Below are 23,636 nucleotides of genomic sequence, written 5' to 3'. Positions count from 1 at the left end.
AAAATTAACGCACATACTTTATGTGACTCAAAAGCCGAACGAGTTACTTTCCGACGTTGTTTTAGATGTGCAAGTGATAGTCAAAACTCGCTGTGTCGGCACTCTGCCGACCATTTCGCTAGTTAACACCGGTCTTGTTGTGTGTGTTTCAAGCTCAAGAGCATCTCCAAGCAAAAAATGGTCAACAGCAACATTCAGACGGTTTCGTACTGCTCAATTGCTACATTAAAACGTTATGTTTCTTTTTCAGAACTGGAAAAACACAAGCGTGACAGCATTCGAACCTGTAATCTTCATATCCGAAGTCCGACGCCTTATCCATTAGGCCACACGGTCACTGACGACCAACATTTACATGTATACGACTCATCTCGAAACGCTCACACCCCTGAGGATTTGTGTTTTCGTTCTACACAGCCGCTGCCCCTTGCTCTTTCCCACCCATTCGTTACATTCAACCTCTGACGAGACCGACCAAATATAGACTGTGAAACAAGACCACACACTTTGTGCATTCGGAATCGAAGGCAGGGCGTCCCTCGCCGCATTTGCTACGAATTCCATTTGCTACTTCTGCAGAAGCGGCGGCGGCGACGACGACGACGACGACGACGACGACGACGACGACGACGACGACGACGACGACGACGAATATCGCGAGAGGCTCTGAGATATGTGAGAAATACATCTATAAAATGTAATTCAGACTGCCTCGTCCCACCTTATGCTGTACCGCTTTGGCAAATGCTTTATCTGCGCCATTCGCCTTAATCGCATCTGAGAGTGATTCTTAAAAAAACGCCTGTCGCTAATTGTTCGTCATCACAGGTACTGTTTGCTATACGGCCACGACGCGCAACTGATTTCCAAAATTCATCTTTCTCCTGTGAGGATGGAACTTACGACCGCTGGTTTATTAGACCAGTGCTCTACCACTGAGCTAAAGAGGCGCGGCCTAGCGGTACTCTTGGGTACTTCGTCCTTACGGTCGTCTGCATCATCAGACTTTAGCTGACAACACTTCATATTACCGGCTAATATTTGCAGCTATGGCGACAAATTACTGCTTGACTACACATCTGACACGTAACCGATGTGCTCTCCAAACAACAACACTTGCATTTCAGAACATGTCTTTCACACATGTCTACAAAATCACCTTCACCTTCAAATACAGCTTCCTTGCGACTGACAGAGACGTAGGCAAAGTTTAAAGTTGCTATTTCCATTAAATCTCGTTAATCAGAAAAACGGTAATTTACACTTGCAGCGGAACAAAATTCCGTTCCGCCCAGCGTCTGGCTCGAACCCACGACCCTGGGATTAATAGTCTGACGCTCTACCGACTGAGCTAGCCGGCTATCTCGGTGAATAACTGCCGGGTAGCACGTCACACAGTACTCGTTTGTGTTGGGTGGTCCCATACAGAATCTCTCCATGATGCCTAATGTTTTCCTAACGTCACACTCGTCACGTACTTCACTTTTATGTCATAATCATTTCTGAGAGGTAAAGAAATTGCATGACAACATGCAGAGCTAGTGGCGTCAAAATTAACGCACATACTTTATGTGACTCAAAAGCCGAACGAGTTACTTTCCGACGTTGTTTTAGATGTGCAAGTGATAGTCAAAACTCGCTGTGTCGGCACTCTGCCGACCATTTCGCTAGTTAACACCGGTCTTGTTGTGTGTGTTTCAAGCTCAAGAGCATCTCCAAGCAAAAAATGGTCAACAGCAACATTCAGACGGTTTCGTACTGCTCAATTGCTACATTAAAACGTTATGTTTCTTTTTCAGAACTGGAAAAACACAAGCGTGACAGCATTCGAACCTGTAATCTTCATATCCGAAGTCCGACGCCTTATCCATTAGGCCACACGGTCACTGACGACCAACATTTACATGTATACGACTCATCTCGAAACGCTCACACCCCTGAGGATTTGTGTTTTCGTTCTACACAGCCGCTGCCCCTTGCTCTTTCCCACCCATTCGTTACATTCAACCTCTGACGAGACCGACCAAATATAGACTGTGAAACAAGACCACACACTTTGTGCATTCGGAATCGAAGGCAGGGCGTCCCTCGCCGCATTTGCTACGATTTCCATTTGCTACTTCTGCGGAAGCGGCGGCGGCGGCGACGACGACGACGACGACGACGACGACGACGACGAATATCGCGAGAGGCTCTGAGATATGTGAGAAATACATCTATAAAATGTAATTCAGACTGCCTCGTCCCACCTTATGCTGTACCGCTTTGGCAAATGCTTTATCTGCGCCATTCGCCTTAATCGCATCTGAGAGTGATTCTTAAAAAAACGCCTGTCGCTAATTGTTCGTCATCACAGGTACTGTTTGCTATACGGCCACGACGCGCAACTGATTTCCAAAATTCATCTTTCTCCTGTGAGGATGGAACTTACGACCGCTGGTTTATTAGACCAGTGCTCTACCACTGAGCTAAAGAGGCGCGGCCTAGCGGTACTCTTGGGTACTTCGTCCTTACGGTCGTCTGCATCATCAGACTTTAGCTGACAACACTTCATATTACCGGCTAATATTTGCAGCTATGGCGACAAATTACTGCTTGACTACACATCTGACACGTAACCGATGTGCTCTCCAAACAACAACACTTGCATTTCAGAACATGTCTTTCACACATGTCTACAAAATCACCTTCACCTTCAAATACAGCTTCCTTGCGACTGACAGAGACGTAGGCAAAGTTTAAAGTTGCTATTTCCATTAAATCTCGTTAATCAGAAAAACGGTAATTTACACTTGCAGCGGAACAAAATTCCGTTCCGCCCAGCGTCTGGCTCGAACCCACGACCCTGGGATTAAGAGTCTGACGCTCTACCGACTGAGCTAGCCGGCTATCTCGGTGAATAACTGCCGGGTAGCACGTCACACAGTACTCGTTTGTGTTGGGTGGTCCCATACAGAATCTCTCCATGATGCCTAATGTTTTCCTAACGTCACACTCGTCACGTACTTCACTTTTATGTCATAATCATTTCTGAGAGGTAAAGAAATTGCATGACAACATGCAGAGCTAGTGGCGTCAAAATTAACGCACATACTTTATGTGACTCAAAAGCCGAACGAGTTACTTTCCGACGTTGTTTTAGATGTGCAAGTGATAGTCAAAACTCGCTGTGTCGGCACTCTGCCGACCATTTCGCTAGTTAACACCGGTCTTGTTGTGTGTGTTTCAAGCTCAAGAGCATCTCCAAGCAAAAAATGGTCAACAGCAACATTCAGACGGTTTCGTACTGCTCAATTGCTACATTAAAACGTTATGTTTCTTTTTCAGAACTGGAAAAACACAAGCGTGACAGCATTCGAACCTGTAATCTTCATATCCGAAGTCCGACGCCTTATCCATTAGGCCACACGGTCACTGACGACCAACATTTACATGTATACGACTCATCTCGAAACGCTCACACCCCTGAGGATTTGTGTTTTCGTTCTACACAGCCGCTGCCCCTTGCTCTTTCCCACCCATTCGTTACATTCAACCTCTGACGAGACCGACCAAATATAGACTGTGAAACAAGACCACACACTTTGTGCATTCGGAATCGAAGGCAGGGCGTCCCTCGCCGCATTTGCTACGATTTCCATTTGCTACTTCTGCAGAAGCGGCGGCGGCGGCGACGACGACGACGACGACGACGACGACGAATATCGCGAGAGGCTCTGAGATATGTGAGAAATACATCTATAAAATGTAATTCAGACTGCCTCGTCCCACCTTATGCTGTACCGCTTTGGCAAATGCTTTATCTGCGCCATTCGCCTTAATCGCATCTGAGAGTGATTCTTAAAAAAACGCCTGTCGCTAATTGTTCGTCATCACAGGTACTGTTTGCTATACGGCCACGACGCGCAACTGATTTCCAAAATTCATCTTTCTCCTGTGAGGATGGAACTTACGACCGCTGGTTTATTAGACCAGTGCTCTACCACTGAGCTAAAGAGGCGCGGCCTAGCGGTACTCTTGGGTACTTCGTCCTTACGGTCGTCTGCATCATCAGACTTTAGCTGACAACACTTCATATTACCGGCTAATATTTGCAGCTATGGCGACAAATTACTGCTTGACTACACATCTGACACGTAACCGATGTGCTCTCCAAACAACAACACTTGCATTTCAGAACATGTCTTTCACACATGTCTACAAAATCACCTTCACCTTCAAATACAGCTTCCTTGCGACTGACAGAGACGTAGGCAAAGTTTAAAGTTGCTATTTCCATTAAATCTCGTTAATCAGAAAAACGGTAATTTACACTTGCAGCGGAACAAAATTCCGTTCCGCCCAGCGTCTGGCTCGAACCCACGACCCTGGGATTAAGAGTCTGACGCTCTACCGACTGAGCTAGCCGGCTACCTCGGTGAATACCTGCCGGGTAGCACGTCACACAGTACTCGTTTGGGTTGGGTGGTCCCATACAGAATCTCTCCATGATGCCTAATGTTTTCCTAACGTCACACTCGTCACGTACTTCACTTTTATGTCATAATCATTTCTGAGAGGTAAAGAAATTGCATGACAACATGCAGAGCTAGTGGCGTCAAAATTAACGCACATACTTTATGTGACTCAAAAGCCGAACGAGTTACTTTCCGACGTTGTTTTAGATGTGCAAGTGATAGTCAAAACTCGCTGTGTCGGCACTCTGCCGACCATTTCGCTAGTTAACACCGGTCTTGTTGTGTGTGTTTCAAGCTCAAGAGCATCTCCAAGCAAAAAATGGTCAACAGCAACATTCAGACGGTTTCGTACTGCTCAATTGCTACATTAAAACGTTATGTTTCTTTTTCAGAACTGGAAAAACACAAGCGTGACAGCATTCGAACCTGTAATCTTCAGATCCGAAGTCCGACGCCTTATCCATTAGGCCACACGGTCACTGACGACCAACATTTACATGTATACGACTCATCTCGAAACGCTCACACCCCCTGAGGATTTGTGTTTTCGTTCTACACAGCCGCTGCCCCTTGCTCTTTCCCACCCATTCGTTAAATTCAACCTCTGACGAGACCGACCAAATATAGACTGAGAAACAAGACCACACACTTTGTGCATTCGGAATCGAAGGCAGGGCGTCCCTCGCCGCATTTGCTACGATTGCCATTTGCTACTTCTGCAGAAGCGGCGGCGACGACGACGACGACGACGACGACGAATATCGCGAGAGGCTCTGAGATATGTGAGAAATACATCTATAAAATGTAATTCAGACTGCCTCGTCCCACCTTATGCTGTACCGCTTTGGCAAATGCTTTATCTGCGCCATTCGCCTTAATCGCATCTGAGAGTGATTCTTAAAAAAACGCCTGTCGCTAATTGTTCGTCATCACAGGTACTGTTTGCTATACGGCCACGACGCGCAACTGATTTCCAAAATTCATCTTTCTCCTGTGAGGATGGAACTTACGACCGCTGGTTTATTAGACCAGTGCTCTACCACTGAGCTAAAGAGGCGCGGCCTAGCGGTACTCTTGGGTACTTCGTCCTTACGGTCGTCTGCATCATCAGACTTTAGCTGACAACACTTCATATTACCGGCTAATATTTGCAGCTATGGCGACAAATTACTGCTTGACTACACATCTGACACGTAACCGATGTGCTCTCCAAACAACAACACTTGCATTTCAGAACATGTCTTTCACACATGTCTACAAAATCACCTTCACCTTCAAATACAGCTTCCTTGCGACTGACAGAGACGTAGGCAAAGTTTAAAGTTGCTATTTCCATTAAATCTCGTTAATCAGAAAAACGGTAATTTACACTTGCAGCGGAACAAAATTCCGTTCCGCCCAGCGTCTGGCTCGAACCCACGACCCTGGGATTAAGAGTCTGACGCTCTACCGACTGAGCTAGCCGGCTATCTCGGTGAATAACTGCCGGGTAGCACGTCACACAGTACTCGTTTGTGTTGGGTGGTCCCATACAGAATCTCTCCATGATGCCTAATGTTTTCCTAACGTCACACTCGTCACGTACTTCACTTTTATGTCATAATCATTTCTGAGAGGTAAAGAAATTGCATGACAACATGCAGAGCTAGTGGCGTCAAAATTAACGCACATACTTTATGTGACTCAAAAGCCGAACGAGTTACTTTCCGACGTTGTTTTAGATGTGCAAGTGATAGTCAAAACTCGCTGTGTCGGCACTCTGCCGACCATTTCGCTAGTTAACACCGGTCTTGTTGTGTGTGTTTCAAGCTCAAGAGCATCTCCAAGCAAAAAATGGTCAACAGCAACATTCAGACGGTTTCGTACTGCTCAATTGCTACATTAAAACGTTATGTTTCTTTTTCAGAACTGGAAAAACACAAGCGTGACAGCATTCGAACCTGTAATCTTCATATCCGAAGTCCGACGCCTTATCCATTAGGCCACACGGTCACTGACGACCAACATTTACATGTATACGACTCATCTCGAAACGCTCACACCCCTGAGGATTTGTGTTTTCGTTCTACACAGCCGCTGCCCCTTGCTCTTTCCCACCCATTCGTTACATTCAACCTCTGACGAGACCGACCAAATATAGACTGTGAAACAAGACCACACACTTTGTGCATTCGGAATCAAAGGCAGGGCGTCCCTCGCCGCATTTGCTACGATTTCCATTTGCTACTTCTGCAGAAGCGGCGGCGGCGGCGACGACGACGACGACGACGACGACGACGACGACGACGACGACGACGACGACGACGAATATCGCGAGAGGCTCTGAGATATGTGAGAAATACATCTATAAAATGTAATTCAGACTGCCTCGTCCCACCTTATGCTGTACCGCTTTGGCAAATGCTTTATCTGCGCCATTCGCCTTAATCGCATCTGAGAGTGATTCTTAAAAAAACGCCTGTCGCTAATTGTTCGTCATCACAGGTACTGTTTGCTATACGGCCACGACGCGCAACTGATTTCCAAAATTCATCTTTCTCCTGTGAGGATGGAACTTACGACCGCTGGTTTATTAGACCAGTGCTCTACCACTGAGCTAAAGAGGCGCGGCCTAGCGGTACTCTTGGGTACTTCGTCCTTACGGTCGTCTGCATCATCAGACTTTAGCTGACAACACTTCATATTACCGGCTAATATTTGCAGCTATGGCGACAAATTACTGCTTGACTACACATCTGACACGTAACCGATGTGCTCTCCAAACAACAACACTTGCATTTCAGAACATGTCTTTCACACATGTCTACAAAATCACCTTCACCTTCAAATACAGCTTCCTTGCGACTGACAGAGACGTAGGCAAAGTTTAAAGTTGCTATTTCCATTAAATCTCGTTAATCAGAAAAACGGTAATTTACACTTGCAGCGGAACAAAATTCCGTTCCGCCCAGCGTCTGGCTCGAACCCACGACCCTGGGATTATGAGTCTGACGCTCTACCGACTGAGCTAGCCGGCTACCTCGGTGAATACCTGCCGGGTAGCACGTCACACAGTACTCGTTTGGGTTGGGTGGTCCCATACAGAATCTCTCCATGATGCCTAATGTTTTCCTAACGTCACACTCGTCACGTACTTCACTTTTATGTCATAATCATTTCTGAGAGGTAAAGAAATTGCATGACAACATGCAGAGCTAGTGGCGTCAAAATTAACGCACATACTTTATGTGACTCAAAAGCCGAACGAGTTACTTTCCGACGTTGTTTTAGATGTGCAAGTGATAGTCAAAACTCGCTGTGTCGGCACTCTGCCGACCATTTCGCTAGTTAACACCGGTCTTGTTGTGTGTGTTTCAAGCTCAAGAGCATCTCCAAGCAAAAAATGGTCAACAGCAACATTCAGACGGTTTCGTACTGCTCAATTGCTACATTAAAACGTTATGTTTCTTTTTCAGAACTGGAAAAACACAAGCGTGACAGCATTCGAACCTGTAATCTTCAGATCCGAAGTCCGACGCCTTATCCATTAGGCCACACGGTCACTGACGACCAACATTTACATGTATACGACTCATCTCGAAACGCTCACACCCCTGAGGATTTGTGTTTTCGTTCTACACAGCCGCTGCCCCTTGCTCTTTCCCACCCATTCGTTACATTCAACCTCTGACGAGACCGACCAAATATAGACTGTGAAACAAGACCACACACTTTGTGCATTCGGAATCGAAGGCAGGGCGTCCCTCGCCGCATTTGCTACGAATTCCATTTGCTACTTCTGCAGAAGCGGCGGCGGCGGCGACGACGACGACGACGACGACGACGACGACGACGACGACGAATATCGCGAGAGGCTCTGAGATATGTGAGAAATACATCTATAAAATGTAATTCAGACTGCCTCGTCCCACCTTATGCTGTACCGCTTTGGCAAATGCTTTATCTGCGCCATTCGCCTTAATCGCATCTGAGAGTGATTCTTAAAAAAACGCCTGTCGCTAATTGTTCGTCATCACAGGTACTGTTTGCTATACGGCCACGACGCGCAACTGATTTCCAAAATTCATCTTTCTCCTGTGAGGATGGAACTTACGACCGCTGGTTTATTAGACCAGTGCTCTACCACTGAGCTAAAGAGGCGCGGCCTAGCGGTACTCTTGGGTACTTCGTCCTTACGGTCGTCTGCATCATCAGACTTTAGCTGACAACACTTCATATTACCGGCTAATATTTGCAGCTATGGCGACAAATTACTGCTTGACTACACATCTGACACGTAACCGATGTGCTCTCCAAACAACAACACTTGCATTTCAGAACATGTCTTTCACACATGTCTACAAAATCACCTTCACCTTCAAATACAGCTTCCTTGCGACTGACAGAGACGTAGGCAAAGTTTAAAGTTGCTATTTCCATTAAATCTCGTTAATCAGAAAAACGGTAATTTACACTTGCAGCGGAACAAAATTCCGTTCCGCCCAGCGTCTGGCTCGAACCCACGACCCTGGGATTATGAGTCTGACGCTCTACCGACTGAGCTAGCCGGCTACCTCGGTGAATACCTGCCGGGTAGCACGTCACACAGTACTCGTTTGGGTTGGGTGGTCCCATACAGAATCTCTCCATGATGCCTAATGTTTTCCTAACGTCACACTCGTCACGTACTTCACTTTTATGTCATAATCATTTCTGAGAGGTAAAGAAATTGCATGACAACATGCAGAGCTAGTGGCGTCAAAATTAACGCACATACTTTATGTGACTCAAAAGCCGAACGAGTTACTTTCCGACGTTGTTTTAGATGTGCAAGTGATAGTCAAAACTCGCTGTGTCGGCACTCTGCCGACCATTTCGCTAGTTAACACCGGTCTTGTTGTGTGTGTTTCAAGCTCAAGAGCATCTCCAAGCAAAAAATGGTCAACAGCAACATTCAGACGGTTTCGTACTGCTCAATTGCTACATTAAAACGTTATGTTTCTTTTTCAGAACTGGAAAAACACAAGCGTGACAGCATTCGAACCTGTAATCTTCAGATCCGAAGTCCGACGCCTTATCCATTAGGCCACACGGTCACTGACGACCAACATTTACATGTATACGACTCATCTCGAAACGCTCACACCCCTGAGGATTTGTGTTTTCGTTCTACACAGCCGCTGCCCCTTGCTCTTTCCCACCCATTCGTTACATTCAACCTCTGACGAGACCGACCAAATATAGACTGTGAAACAAGACCACACACTTTGTGCATTCGGAATCGAAGGCAGGGCGTCCCTCGCCGCATTTGCTACGAATTCCATTTGCTACTTCTGCAGAAGCGGCGGCGGCGGCGACGACGACGACGACGACGACGACGACGACGACGACGACGACGACGAATATCGCGAGAGGCTCTGAGATATGTGAGAAATACATCTATAAAATGTAATTCAGACTGCCTCGTCCCACCTTATGCTGTACCGCTTTGGCAAATGCTTTATCTGCGCCATTCGCCTTAATCGCATCTGAGAGTGATTCTTAAAAAAACGCCTGTCGCTAATTGTTCGTCATCACAGGTACTGTTTGCTATACGGCCACGACGCGCAACTGATTTCCAAAATTCATCTTTCTCCTGTGAGGATGGAACTTACGACCGCTGGTTTATTAGACCAGTGCTCTACCACTGAGCTAAAGAGGCGCGGCCTAGCGGTACTCTTGGGTACTTCGTCCTTACGGTCGTCTGCATCATCAGACTTTAGCTGACAACACTTCATATTACCGGCTAATATTTGCAGCTATGGCGACAAATTACTGCTTGACTACACATCTGACACGTAACCGATGTGCTCTCCAAACAACAACACTTGCATTTCAGAACATGTCTTTCACACATGTCTACAAAATCACCTTCACCTTCAAATACAGCTTCCTTGCGACTGACAGAGACGTAGGCAAAGTTTAAAGTTGCTATTTCCATTAAATCTCGTTAATCAGAAAAACGGTAATTTACACTTGCAGCGGAACAAAATTCCGTTCCGCCCAGCGTCTGGCTCGAACCCACGACCCTGGGATTATGAGTCTGACGCTCTACCGACTGAGCTAGCCGGCTACCTCGGTGAATACCTGCCGGGTAGCACGTCACACAGTACTCGTTTGGGTTGGGTGGTCCCATACAGAATCTCTCCATGATGCCTAATGTTTTCCTAACGTCACACTCGTCACGTACTTCACTTTTATGTCATAATCATTTCTGAGAGGTAAAGAAATTGCATGACAACATGCAGAGCTAGTGGCGTCAAAATTAACGCACATACTTTATGTGACTCAAAAGCCGAACGAGTTACTTTCCGACGTTGTTTTAGATGTGCAAGTGATAGTCAAAACTCGCTGTGTCGGCACTCTGCCGACCATTTCGCTAGTTAACACCGGTCTTGTTGTGTGTGTTTCAAGCTCAAGAGCATCTCCAAGCAAAAAATGGTCAACAGCAACATTCAGACGGTTTCGTACTGCTCAATTGCTACATTAAAACGTTATGTTTCTTTTTCAGAACTGGAAGAACACAAGCGTGACAGCATTCGAACCTGTAATCTTCAGATCCGAAGTCCGACGCCTTATCCATTAGGCCACACGGTCACTGACGACCAACATTTACATGTATACGACTCATCTCGAAACGCTCACACCCCTGAGGATTTGTGTTTTCGTTCTACACAGCCGCTGCCCCTTGCTCTTTCCCACCCATTCGTTACATTCAACCTCTGACGAGACCGACCAAATATAGACTGAGAAACAAGACCACACACTTTGTGCATTCGGAATCGAAGGCAGGGCGTCCCTCGCCGCATTTGCTACGATTGCCATTTGCTACTTCTGCAGAAGCGGCGGCGACGACGACGACGACGACGACGACGACGACGAATATCGCGAGAGGCTCTGAGATATGTGAGAAATACATCTATAAAATGTAATTCAGACTGCCTCGTCCCACCTTATGCTGTACCGCTTTGGCAAATGCTTTATCTGCGCCATTCGCCTTAATCGCATCTGAGAGTGATTCTTAAAAAAACGCCTGTCGCTAATTGTTCGTCATCACAGGTACTGTTTGCTATACGGCCACGACGCGCAACTGATTTCCAAAATTCATCTTTCTCCTGTGAGGATGGAACTTACGACCGCTGGTTTATTAGACCAGTGCTCTACCACTGAGCTAAAGAGGCGCGGCCTAGCGGTACTCTTGGGTACTTCGTCCTTACGGTCGTCTGCATCATCAGACTTTAGCTGACAACACTTCATATTACCGGCTAATATTTGCAGCTATGGCGACAAATTACTGCTTGACTACACATCTGACACGTAACCGATGTGCTCTCCAAACAACAACACTTGCATTTCAGAACATGTCTTTCACACATGTCTACAAAATCACCTTCACCTTCAAATACAGCTTCCTTGCGACTGACAGAGACGTAGGCAAAGTTTAAAGTTGCTATTTCCATTAAATCTCGTTAATCAGAAAAACGGTAATTTACACTTGCAGCGGAACAAAATTCCGTTCCGCCCAGCGTCTGGCTCGAACCCACGACCCTGGGATTAAGAGTCTGACGCTCTACCGACTGAGCTAGCCGGCTACCTCGGTGAATAACTGCCGGGTAGCACGTCACACAGTACTCGTTTGGGTTGGGTGGTCCCATACAGAATCTCTCCATGATGCCTAATGTTTTCCTAACGTCACACTCGTCACGTACTTCACTTTTATGTCATAATCATTTCTGAGAGGTAAAGAAATTGCATGACAACATGCAGAGCTAGTGGCGTCAAAATTAACGCACATACTTTATGTGACTCAAAAGCCGAACGAGTTACTTTCCGACGTTGTTTTAGATGTGCAAGTGATAGTCAAAACTCGCTGTGTCGGCACTCTGCCGACCATTTCGCTAGTTAACACCGGTCTTGTTGTGTGTGTTTCAAGCTCAAGAGCATCTCCAAGCAAAAAATGGTCAACAGCAACATTCAGACGGTTTCGTACTGCTCAATTGCTACATTAAAACGTTATGTTTCTTTTTCAGAACTGGAAAAACACAAGCGTGACAGCATTCGAACCTGTAATCTTCAGATCCGAAGTCCGACGCCTTATCCATTAGGCCACACGGTCACTGACGACCAACATTTACATGTATACGACTCATCTCGAAACGCTCACACCCCTGAGGATTTGTGTTTTCGTTCTACACAGCCGCTGCCCCTTGCTCTTTCCCACCCATTCGTTACATTCAACCTCTGACGAGACCGACCAAATATAGACTGAGAAACAAGACCACACACTTTGTGCATTCGGAATCGAAGGCAGGGCGTCCCTCGCCGCATTTGCTACGATTGCCATTTGCTACTTCTGCAGAAGCGGCGGCGACGACGACGACGACGACGACGACGACGAATATCGCGAGAGGCTCTGAGATATGTGAGAAATACATCTATAAAATGTAATTCAGACTGCCTCGTCCCACCTTATGCTGTACCGCTTTGGCAAATGCTTTATCTGCGCCATTCGCCTTAATCGCATCTGAGAGTGATTCTTAAAAAAACGCCTGTCGCTAATTGTTCGTCATCACAGGTACTGTTTGCTATACGGCCACGACGCGCAACTGATTTCCAAAATTCATCTTTCTCCTGTGAGGATGGAACTTACGACCGCTGGTTTATTAGACCAGTGCTCTACCACTGAGCTAAAGAGGCGCGGCCTAGCGGTACTCTTGGGTACTTCGTCCTTACGGTCGTCTGCATCATCAGACTTTAGCTGACAACACTTCATATTACCGGCTAATATTTGCAGCTATGGCGACAAATTACTGCTTGACTACACATCTGACACGTAACCGATGTGCTCTCCAAACAACAACACTTGCATTTCAGAACATGTCTTTCACACATGTCTACAAAATCACCTTCACCTTCAAATACAGCTTCCTTGCGACTGACAGAGACGTAGGCAAAGTTTAAAGTTGCTATTTCCATTAAATCTCGTTAATCAGAAAAACGGTAATTTACACTTGCAGCGGAACAAAATTCCGTTCCGCCCAGCGTCTGGCTCGAAACCACGACCCTGGGATTAAGAGTCTGACGCTCTACCGACTGAGCTAGCCGGCTACCTCGGTGAATAACTGCCGGGTAGCACGTCACACAGTACTCGTTTGTGTTGGGTGGTCCCATACAGAATCTCTCCATGATGCCTAATGTTTTCCTAACGTCACACTCGTCACGTACTTCACTTTTATGTCATAATCATTTCTGAGAGGTAAAGAAATTGCATGACAACATGCAGAGCTAGTGGCGTCAAAATTAACGCACATACTTTATGTGACTCAAAAGCCGAACGAGTTACTTTCCGACGTTGTTTTAGATGTGCAAGTGATAGTCAAAACTCGCTGTGTCGGCACTCTGCCGACCATTTCGCTAGTTAACACCGGTCTTGTTGTGTGTGTTTCAAGCTCAAGAGCATCTCCAAGCAAAAAATGGTCAACAGCAACATTCAGACGGTTTCGTACTGCTCAATTGCTACATTAAAACGTTATGTTTCTTTTTCAGAACTGGAAAAACACAAGCGTGACAGCATTCGAACCTGTAATCTTCAGATCCGAAGTCCGACGCCTTATCCATTAGGCCACACGGTCACTGACGACCAACATTTACATGTGTACGACTCATCTCGAAACGCTCACACCCCTGAGGATTTGTGTTTTCGTTCTACACAGCCGCTGCCCCTTGCTCTTTCCCACCCATTCGTTACATTCAACCTCTGACGAGACCGACCAAATATAGACTGTGAAACAAGACCACACACTTTGTGCATTCGGAATCGAAGGCAGGGCGTCCCTCGCCGCATTTCCTACGATTTCCATTTGCTACTTCTGCAGAAGCGGCGGCGACGACGACGACGACGACGACGACGACGACGACGACGACGACGACGAATATCGCGAGAGGCTCTGAGATATGTGAGAAATACATCTATAAAATGTAATTCAGACTGCCTCGTCCCACCTTATGCTGTACCGCTTTGGCAAATGCTTTATCTGCGCCATTCGCCTTAATCGCATCTGAGAGTGATTCTTAAAAAAACGCCTGTCGCTAATTGTTCGTCATCACAGGTACTGTTTGCTATACGGCCACGACGCGCAACTGATTTCCAAAATTCATCTTTCTCCTGTGAGGATGGAACTTACGACCGCTGGTTTATTAGACCAGTGCTCTACCACTGAGCTAAAGAGGCGCGGCCTAGCGGTACTCTTGGGTACTTCGTCCTTACGGTCGTCTGCATCATCAGACTTTAGCTGACAACACTTCATATTACCGGCTAATATTTGCAGCTATGGCGACAAATTACTGCTTGACTACACATCTGACACGTAACCGATGTGCTCTCCAAACAACAACACTTGCATTTCAGAACATGTCTTTCACACATGTCTACAAAATCACCTTCACCTTCAAATACAGCTTCCTTGCGACTGACAGAGACGTAGGCAAAGTTTAAAGTTGCTATTTCCATTAAATCTCGTTAATCAGAAAAACGGTAATTTACACTTGCAGCGGAACAAAATTCCGTTCCGCCCAGCGTCTGGCTCGAACCCACGACCCTGGGATTATGAGTCTGACGCTCTACCGACTGAGCTAGCCGGCTACCTCGGTGAATACCTGCCGGGTAGCACGTCACACAGTACTCGTTTGGGTTGGGTGGTCCCATACAGAATCTCTCCATGATGCCTAATGTTTTCCTAACGTCACACTCGTCACGTACTTCACTTTTATGTCATAATCATTTCTGAGAGGTAAAGAAATTGCATGACAACATGCAGAGCTAGTGGCGTCAAAATTAACGCACATACTTTATGTGACTCAAAAGCCGAACGAGTTACTTTCCGACGTTGTTTTAGATGTGCAAGTGATAGTCAAAACTCGCTGTGTCGGCACTCTGCCGACCATTTCGCTAGTTAACACCGGTCTTGTTGTGTGTGTTTCAAGCTCAAGAGCATCTCCAAGCAAAAAATGGTCAACAGCAACATTCAGACGGTTTCGTACTGCTCAATTGCTACATTAAAACGTTATGTTTCTTTTTCAGAACTGGAAGAACACAAGCGTGACAGCATTCGAACCTGTAATCTTCAGATCCGAAGTCCGACGCCTTATCCATTAGGCCACACGGTCACTGACGACCAACATTTACATGTATACGACTCATCTCGAAACGCTCACACCCCTGAGGATTTGTGTTTTCGTTCTACACAGCCGCTGCCCCTTGCTCTTTCCCACCCATTCGTTACATTCAACCTCTGACGAGACCGACCAAATATAGACTGAGAAACAAGACCACACACTTTGTGCATTCGGAATCGAAGGCAGGGCGTCCCTCGCCGCATTTGCTACGATTGCCATTTGCTACTTCTGCAGAAGCGGCGGCAACGACGACGACGACGACGACGACGACGACGAATATCGCGAGAGGCTCTGAGATATGTGAGAAATACATCTATAAAATGTAATTCAGACTGCCTCGTCCCACCTTATGCTGTACCGCTTTGGCAAATGCTTTATCTGCGCCATTCGCCTTAATCGCATCTGAGAGTGATTCTTAAAAAAACGCCTGTCGCTAATTGTTCGTCATCACAGGTACTGTTTGCTATACGGCCACGACGCGCAACTGATTTCCAAAATTCATCTTTCTCCTGTGAGGATGGAACTTACGACCGCTGGTTTATTAGACCAGTGCTCTACCACTGAGCTAAAGAGGCGCGGCCTAGCGGTACTCTTGGGTACTTCGTCCTTACGGTCGTCTGCATCATCAGACTTTAGCTGACAACACTTCATATTACCGGCTAATATTTGCAGCTATGGCGACAAATTACTGCTTGACTACACATCTGACACGTAACCGATGTGCTCTCCAAACAACAACACTTGCATTTCAGAACATGTCTTTCACACATGTCTACAAAATCACCTTCACCTTCAAATACAGCTTCCTTGCGACTGACAGAGACGTAGGCAAAGTTTAAAGTTGCTATTTCCATTAAATCTCGTTAATCAGAAAAACGGTAATTTACACTTGCAGCGGAACAAAATTCCGTTCCGCCCAGCGTCTGGCTCGAACCCACGACCCTGGGATTAAGAGTCTGACGCTCTACCGACTGAGCTAGCCGGCTACCTCGGTGAATAACTGCCGGGTAGCACGTCACACAGTACTCGTTTGGGTTGGGTGGTCCCATACAGAATCTCTCCATGATGCCTAATGTTTTCCTAACGTCACACTCGTCACGTACTTCACTTTTATGTCATAATCATTTCTGAGAGGTAAAGAAATTGCATGACAACATGCAGAGCTAGTGGCGTCAAAATTAACGCACATACTTTATGTGACTCAAAAGCCGAACGAGTTACTTTCCGACGTTGTTTTAGATGTGCAAGTGATAGTCAAAACTCGCTGTGTCGGCACTCTGCCGACCATTTCGCTAGTTAACACCGGTCTTGTTGTGTGTGTTTCAAGCTCAAGAGCATCTCCAAGCAAAAAATGGTCAACAGCAACATTCAGACGGTTTCGTACTGCTCAATTGCTACATTAAAACGTTATGTTTCTTTTTCAGAACTGGAAAAACACAAGCGTGACAGCATTCGAACCTGTAATCTTCAGATCCGAAGTCCGACGCCTTATCCATTAGGCCACACGGTCACTGACGACCAACATTTACATGTATACGACTCATCTCGAAACGCTCACACCCCTGAGGATTTGTGTTTTCGTTCTACACAGCCGCTGCCCCTTGCTCTTTCCCACCCATTCGTTACATTCAACCTCTGACGAGACCGACCAAATATAGACTGAGAAACAAGACCACACACTTTGTGCATTCGGAATCGAAGGCAGGGCGTCCCTCGCCGCATTTGCTACGATTGCCATTTGCTACTTCTGCAGAAGCGGCGGCGACGACGACGACGACGACGACGACGACGAATATCGCGAGAGGCTCTGAGATATGTGAGAAATACATCTATAAAATGTAATTCAGACTGCCTCGTCCCACCTTATGCTGTACCGCTTTGGCAAATGCTTTATCTGCGCCATTCGCCTTAATCGCATCTGAGAGTGATTCTTAAAAAAACGCCTGTCGCTAATTGTTCGTCATCACAGGTACTGTTTGCTATACGGCCACGACGCGCAACTGATTTCCAAAATTCATCTTTCTCCTGTGAGGATGGAACTTACGACCGCTGGTTTATTAGACCAGTGCTCTACCACTGAGCTAAAGAGGCGCGGCCTAGCGGTACTCTTGGGTACTTCGTCCTTACGGTCGTCTGCATCATCAGACTTTAGCTGACAACACTTCATATTACCGGCTAATATTTGCAGCTATGGCGACAAATTACTGCTTGACTACACATCTGACACGTAACCGATGTGCTCTCCAAACAACAACACTTGCATTTCAGAACATGTCTTTCACACATGTCTACAAAATCACCTTCACCTTCAAATACAGCTTCCTTGCGACTGACAGAGACGTAGGCAAAGTTTAAAGTTGCTATTTCCATTAAATCTCGTTAATCAGAAAAACGGTAATTTACACTTGCAGCGGAACAAAATTCCGTTCCGCCCAGCGTCTGGCTCGAAACCACGACCCTGGGATTAAGAGTCTGACGCTCTACCGACTGAGCTAGCCGGCTACCTCGGTGAATAACTGCCGGGTAGCACGTCACACAGTACTCGTTTGTGTTGGGTGGTCCCATACAGAATCTCTCCATGATGCCTAATGTTTTCCTAACGTCACACTCGTCACGTACTTCACTTTTATGTCATAATCATTTCTGAGAGGTAAAGAAATTGCATGACAACATGCAGAGCTAGTGGCGTCAAAATTAACGCACATACTTTATGTGACTCAAAAGCCGAACGAGTTACTTTCCGACGTTGTTTTAGATGTGCAAGTGATAGTCAAAACTCGCTGTGTCGGCACTCTGCCGACCATTTCGCTAGTTAACACCGGTCTTGTTGTGTGTGTTTCAAGCTCAAGAGCATCTCCAAGCAAAAAATGGTCAACAGCAACATTCAGACGGTTTCGTACTGCTCAATTGCTACATTAAAACGTTATGTTTCTTTTTCAGAACTGGAAAAACACAAGCGTGACAGCATTCGAACCTGTAATCTTCAGATCCGAAGTCCGACGCCTTATCCATTAGGCCACACGGTCACTGACGACCAACATTTACATGTGTACGACTCATCTCGAAACGCTCACACCCCTGAGGATTTGTGTTTTCGTTCTACACAGCCGCTGCCCCTTGCTCTTTCCCACCCATTCGTTACATTCAACCTCTGACGAGACCGACCAAATATAGACTGTGAAACAAGACCACACACTTTGTGCATTCGGAATCGAAGGCAGGGCGTCCCTCGCCGCATTTCCTACGATTTCCATTTGCTACTTCTGCAGAAGCGGCGGCGACGACGACGACGACGACGACGACGACGACGACGACGACGACGACGAATATCGCGAGAGGCTCTGAGATATGTGAGAAATACATCTATAAAATGTAATTCAGACTGCCTCGTCCCACCTTATGCTGTACCGCTTTGGCAAATGCTTTATCTGCGCCATTCGCCTTAATCGCATCTGAGAGTGATTCTTAAAAAAACGCCTGTCGCTAATTGTTCGTCATCACAGGTACTGTTTGCTATACGGCCACGACGCGCAACTGATTTCCAAAATTCATCTTTCTCCTGTGAGGATGGAACTTACGACCGCTGGTTTATTAGACCAGTGCTCTACCACTGAGCTAAAGAGGCGCGGCCTAGCGGTACTCTTGGGTACTTCGTCCTTACGGTCGTCTGCATCATCAGACTTTAGCTGACAACACTTCATATTACCGGCTAATATTTGCAGCTATGGCGACAAATTACTGCTTGACTACACATCTGACACGTAACCGATGTGCTCTCCAAACAACAACACTTGCATTTCAGAACATGTCTTTCACACATGTCTACAAAATCACCTTCACCTTCAAATACAGCTTCCTTGCGACTGACAGAGACGTAGGCAAAGTTTAAAGTTGCTATTTCCATTAAATCTCGTTAATCAGAAAAACGGTAATTTACACTTGCAGCGGAACAAAATTCCGTTCCGCCCAGCGTCTGGCTCGAACCCACGACCCTGGGATTAAGAGTCTGACGCTCTACCGACTGAGCTAGCCGGCTACCTCGGTGAATACCTGCCGGGTAGCACGTCACACAGTACTCGTTTGGGTTGGGTGGTCCCATACAGAATCTCTCCATGATGCCTAATGTTTTCCTAACGTCACACTCGTCACGTACTTCACTTTTATGTCATAATCATTTCTGAGAGGTAAAGAAATTGCATGACAACATGCAGAGCTAGTGGCGTCAAAATTAACGCACATACTTTATGTGACTCAAAAGCCGAACGAGTTACTTTCCGACGTTGTTTTAGATGTGCAAGTGATAGTCAAAACTCGCTGTGTCGGCACTCTGCCGACCATTTCGCTAGTTAACACCGGTCTTGTTGTGTGTGTTTCAAGCTCAAGAGCATCTCCAAGCAAAAAATGGTCAACAGCAACATTCAGACGGTTTCGTACTGCTCAATTGCTACATTAAAACGTTATGTTTCTTTTTCAGAACTGGAAGAACACAAGCGTGACAGCATTCGAACCTGTAATCTTCAGATCCGAAGTCCGACGCCTTATCCATTAGGCCACACGGTCACTGACGACCAACATTTACATGTATACGACTCATCTCGAAACGCTCACACCCCTGAGGATTTGTGTTTTCGTTCTACACAGCCGCTGCCCCTTGCTCTTTCCCACCCATTCGTTACATTCAACCTCTGACGAGACCGACCAAATATAGACTGAGAAACAAGACCACACACTTTGTGCATTCGGAATCGAAGGCAGGGCGTCCCTCGCCGCATTTGCTACGATTGCCATTTGCTACTTCTGCAGAAGCGGCGGCGACGACGACGACGACGACGACGACGACGACGAATATCGCGAGAGGCTCTGAGATATGTGAGAAATACATCTATAAAATGTAATTCAGACTGCCTCGTCCCACCTTATGCTGTACCGCTTTGGCAAATGCTTTATCTGCGCCATTCGCCTTAATCGCATCTGAGAGTGATTCTTAAAAAAACGCCTGTCGCTAATTGTTCGTCATCACAGGTACTGTTTGCTATACGGCCACGACGCGCAACTGATTTCCAAAATTCATCTTTCTCCTGTGAGGATGGAACTTACGACCGCTGGTTTATTAGACCAGTGCTCTACCACTGAGCTAAAGAGGCGCGGCCTAGCGGTACTCTTGGGTACTTCGTCCTTACGGTCGTCTGCATCATCAGACTTTAGCTGACAACACTTCATATTACCGGCTAATATTTGCAGCTATGGCGACAAATTACTGCTTGACTACACATCTGACACGTAACCGATGTGCTCTCCAAACAACAACACTTGCATTTCAGAACATGTCTTTCACACATGTCTACAAAATCACCTTCACCTTCAAATACAGCTTCCTTGCGACTGACAGAGACGTAGGCAAAGTTTAAAGTTGCTATTTCCATTAAATCTCGTTAATCAGAAAAACGGTAATTTACACTTGCAGCGGAACAAAATTCCGTTCCGCCCAGCGTCTGGCTCGAACCCACGACCCTGGGATTAAGAGTCTGACGCTCTACCGACTGAGCTAGCCGGCTACCTCGGTGAATAACTGCCGGGTAGCACGTCACACAGTACTCGTTTGGGTTGGGTGGTCCCATACAGAATCTCTCCATGATGCCTAATGTTTTCCTAACGTCACACTCGTCACGTACTTCACTTTTATGTCATAATCATTTCTGAGAGGTAAAGAAATTGCATGACAACATGCAGAGCTAGTGGCGTCAAAATTAACGCACATACTTTATGTGACTCAAAAGCCGAACGAGTTACTTTCCGACGTTGTTTTAGATGTGCAAGTGATAGTCAAAACTCGCTGTGTCGGCACTCTGCCGACCATTTCGCTAGTTAACACCGGTCTTGTTGTGTGTGTTTCAAGCTCAAGAGCATCTCCAAGCAAAAAATGGTCAACAGCAACATTCAGACGGTTTCGTACTGCTCAATTGCTACATTAAAACGTTATGTTTCTTTTTCAGAACTGGAAAAACACAAGCGTGACAGCATTCGAACCTGTAATCTTCAGATCCGAAGTCCGACGCCTTATCCATTAGGCCACACGGTCACTGACGACCAACATTTACATGTATACGACTCATCTCGAAACGCTCACACCCCTGAGGATTTGTGTTTTCGTTCTACACAGCCGCTGCCCCTTGCTCTTTCCCACCCATTCGTTACATTCAACCTCTGACGAGACCGACCAAATATAGACTGAGAAACAAGACCACACACTTTGTGCATTCGGAATCGAAGGCAGGGCGTCCCTCGCCGCATTTGCTACGATTGCCATTTGCTACTTCTGCAGAAGCGGCGGCGACGACGACGACGACGACGACGACGACGAATATCGCGAGAGGCTCTGAGATATGTGAGAAATACATCTATAAAATGTAATTCAGACTGCCTCGTCCCACCTTATGCTGTACCGCTTTGGCAAATGCTTTATCTGCGCCATTCGCCTTAATCGCATCTGAGAGTGATTCTTAAAAAAACGCCTGTCGCTAATTGTTCGTCATCACAGGTACTGTTTGCTATACGGCCACGACGCGCAACTGATTTCCAAAATTCATCTTTCTCCTGTGAGGATGGAACTTACGACCGCTGGTTTATTAGACCAGTGCTCTACCACTGAGCTAAAGAGGCGCGGCCTAGCGGTACTCTTGGGTACTTCGTCCTTACGGTCGTCTGCATCATCAGACTTTAGCTGACAACACTTCATATTACCGGCTAATATTTGCAGCTATGGCGACAAATTACTGCTTGACTACACATCTGACACGTAACCGATGTGCTCTCCAAACAACAACACTTGCATTTCAGAACATGTCTTTCACACATGTCTACAAAATCACCTTCACCTTCAAATACAGCTTCCTTGCGACTGACAGAGACGTAGGCAAAGTTTAAAGTTGCTATTTCCATTAAATCTCGTTAATCAGAAAAACGGTAATTTACACTTGCAGCGGAACAAAATTCCGTTCCGCCCAGCGTCTGGCTCGAAACCACGACCCTGGGATTAAGAGTCTGACGCTCTACCGACTGAGCTAGCCGGCTACCTCGGTGAATAACTGCCGGGTAGCACGTCACACAGTACTCGTTTGTGTTGGGTGGTCCCATACAGAATCTCTCCATGATGCCTAATGTTTTCCTAACGTCACACTCGTCACGTACTTCACTTTTATGTCATAATCATTTCTGAGAGGTAAAGAAATTGCATGACAACATGCAGAGCTAGTGGCGTCAAAATTAACGCACATACTTTATGTGACTCAAAAGCCGAACGAGTTACTTTCCGACGTTGTTTTAGATGTGCAAGTGATAGTCAAAACTCGCTGTGTCGGCACTCTGCCGACCATTTCGCTAGTTAACACCGGTCTTGTTGTGTGTGTTTCAAGCTCAAGAGCATCTCCAAGCAAAAAATGGTCAACAGCAACATTCAGACGGTTTCGTACTGCTCAATTGCTACATTAAAACGTTATGTTTCTTTTTCAGAACTGGAAAAACACAAGCGTGACAGCATTCGAACCTGTAATCTTCAGATCCGAAGTCCGACGCCTTATCCATTAGGCCACACGGTCACTGACGACCAACATTTACATGTGTACGACTCATCTCGAAACGCTCACACCCCTGAGGATTTGTGTTTTCGTTCTACACAGCCGCTGCCCCTTGCTCTTTCCCACCCATTCGTTACATTCAACCTCTGACGAGACCGACCAAATATAGACTGTGAAACAAGACCACACACTTTGTGCATTCGGAATCGAAGGCAGGGCGTCCCTCGCCGCATTTCCTACGATTTCCATTTGCTACTTCTGCAGAAGCGGCGGCGACGACGACGACGACGACGTCGACGACGACGACGACGACGAATATCGCGAGAGGCTCTGAGATATGTGAGAAATACATCTATAAAATGTAATTCAGACTGCCTCGTCCCACCTTATGCTGTACCGCTTTGGCAAATGC

This window comes from Schistocerca gregaria, unplaced genomic scaffold (genome assembly GCF_023897955.1).
Source record: "Schistocerca gregaria isolate iqSchGreg1 unplaced genomic scaffold, iqSchGreg1.2 ptg000333l, whole genome shotgun sequence".
Classification (NCBI taxonomy): domain Eukaryota; kingdom Metazoa; phylum Arthropoda; class Insecta; order Orthoptera; family Acrididae; genus Schistocerca; species Schistocerca gregaria.
The sequence above is the reverse complement of the archived record's forward strand: the minus strand, read 5'-3'. Positions refer to the sequence as shown.